Source organism: Neopelma chrysocephalum, unplaced genomic scaffold (genome assembly GCF_003984885.1).
Source record: "Neopelma chrysocephalum unplaced genomic scaffold, ASM398488v2 Primary Assembly neopelma1_243, whole genome shotgun sequence".
In the NCBI taxonomy this organism is placed as follows: Eukaryota; Metazoa; Chordata; class Aves; order Passeriformes; family Pipridae; genus Neopelma; species Neopelma chrysocephalum.
This window is the reverse complement of record NW_020897905.1, coordinates 508580-511300: the sequence shown is the minus strand read 5'-3', so window position 1 is coordinate 511300 and position 2721 is coordinate 508580.

Sequence of the window (2721 nt, the reverse complement as noted above, 5' to 3'; positions counted from 1 at the left end):
GGGTGGGATCCGGGATGGGGATGGGATGGAGGCGGGTGGGATCTGGGATGGGGATGGGATGGAGGCAGGTGGGATCTGGGATGGGGATGGGATGGAGCCCGGGCAGGGCAGCAGCCCATGGAAACTTCCAGCCTCTGCAGTAACTCCTGGGGGTGGGAAGCTGGGGGGGCTGGCAGGGACCCCCGGGCCCACCGGGGCCAAGCCTGGAGCTGCCCGGGATCCCACCCAGCCTCGGGACCACCCCTGCTGTGCCCTGGAGCACCGGCTCCTCCTCTCCGTGGGGCCCATGTCCCACCCCAGCCCCGGGACACCCCACCCAGGGACACCTCCCATCCCAAGGGACCCCCTCCCACGGTGTCCCCTCAGGTACCGACCCCCCGAGGCTCCAGCCAGCGTCACCCCGGGGTGCTGAGCCGTGGGAGGAGGGACCTTGTGCTGGATCCCACGGGATCCACGGGGGAAAAGGGGGCGTTGGCACCCCCCACCCCACTGGAGGCTGCTCCCCCCCAGTCCCAGGGGATGGTGCCCTCCACAGATCCCCTTCCATGGGAAGAGCCCCCACCTCCCGCAGAGGCTCCACTCCCATCCCTGTGCCGGCAGCTCCGGATCAGGGACCCCCAGACATCCATGGGGGTGGGCAAGAGGGGACTGAGGGTCTGGCCCCCCCTTGATGGGCAGAGCTCACAGGGAGGGCGGGGGTGCTGTGCCCTGGGCAGGGACACCCCGGCAGGGAGCGATTCCGGAGCCTCCCCATCCTTGTCACTGCCCAAATCCAGGAGCAGCCGAGCCCAGCGGGGGGGGCAGAGCCACATCCCACCACATTCCCACAAACCTGCCTTGGATTTGGCTTCAGCAGCAGCAGAGGGTTGGATGAGGGGCAGCAGGGACTGACAGACAGGCAGACAGACAGGCAGACAGTGATGGCTCCTTGGCCTCCGAGGAGAAATCCGGCACCAACTCCCTCTGCTCCAGAAGAACCGGCGGCTGCTGCCGAGTCCGTGTTTTCCTGGGAGAGTTACTCAAAATATTAAAGGTAAATTAAAAGACCTGGAATTGCAGCCACCGTTTGGGGCATTTCCAGAGCAAATCGGTGTGAGCTCTGTCTGTCCATCCTGTGAGCTGGGGAGGGATCTCATCCCAAATCCCTTCCCTGCCCTGTTCAGCGATGGGAGTGGAGCTTTGCTTATGGATCCCCCCTACTGTGGGGCCCCCAAAAACCCACGGGAGGGGATTTGCTCCCCCATTCCTGCCCCATGCTCCTGCCAGCACCGGGCTTTGGCTACCCATGCCATGGGGAGCCCTCAGCTCAGTCCCACATCCCAGCTCAGTCCCACATCCCAGCTCAGTCCCACATCCCAGCTCATCCAGCTGGCAGGTCCTGGAGCCTCCCGGAGGCCGTGGAGCAGCCCCACGCCAGCACCTTCCTCCTCCCATCCTGCACCCACAGGGGCACCCCGGGAGCAGGTGCCAGGCTGGGCTGTGGCCCTGGACCCCACGGGGATGGACGGACAGACAGAGGCTGAGGGGAGGCACAGGTGGGCTCTGATTCCCACCTTCCCAGTTCCTTCCCATCAGCTGAGCTCTGGGAATCACCTCATCCCACACCCAGTGATGATCCCCACGGACACCACCCCTGGGTAATGGGGGGAGGCCATGGCAGGGGCAGGATGAGCCGGGCCAGCACTTCCCCACCAGCTTCTGTTCCTCCCATCGCCTCTCCCTGGGCTGCCTTTGCCTCCCTCCTCACCCAGGTACCTCAAACCACCCTTTTCCTATTTTTAAAAAATAAACAACTATTGGAAAAGTGCAAAGAAAATGGAGAATTGAATCAAAGAGCCGGGGCTGAGGTGGATGTTTCCTGCCCTGGCTCAGGCACCGCTCCCCTCAGAGCTCTTCCCTCTCCCACAGCACCCTGGATGCTGAGCCCGAGCCCAGGGCCGAGCCCAGCTCAGCCGGGCGGGGTTTTAGGGCTTGGCTTTGCCCTTGATCCGGGCTGGCACCGCCCGGGCCGGCTCCGAGGTGACGAGCCCTGATGTGACACCGAGCGCTGGAGGAGCCGCAGCCGCGAGACTCGGCGTCGACCTTCAGCCTCCCCCTGCTCAGCCCGAGAACATCCCACCCCTTCCCGCAGGGAGCGAATTCCTCCCCCCACGGATCCGTCACACGCCGAACCGCTCCCGACACCTGGCTGAGCCCAAAACCGCCGGAATTCCAAGTCCTCCAAACAGGAGCCGCGTTTGGGATGGCACGAGCAGCTCGGGGTGGGGACGCTGGAGGCACAAAGACCCGGATCCACAGGGATGCCCTGTGCTGCTGGAGCCGGGATCTTCCCAAAAAACCCTCCCGGCCCGCCCAGGGAGCGGTGCCTTTGGCTCTGCAGAGGCAGAGCTGCCTCGGGGAGGGGGCAGAGTCCCGGTGTCCGAGGGGTCCCTGGCTGTGCCCTGGCTCCTGCTCTCCCACACACGGCCATTCCCGAGCCACGGAGCCCTGAGGCTGCACAGGGAAAAGGTGGGAGAGGTTTAATAATCACCTGTCACGGCTCTGAGCTGCAAAGAGCGAGGAAAACCCTGAGGAAAGCGGGACCGAGAGGCTTCAGGGGGAAGAGACGGCGGGAGCTGCATCCCAGGGGTGTCCCAAGAATGAAGCACTGAACCCCAAGGGTGTCCCAAGAAGCAAGCACTGCATCCCAAGGGTGTCCCAGGAATGAAGCACTGCATCCCA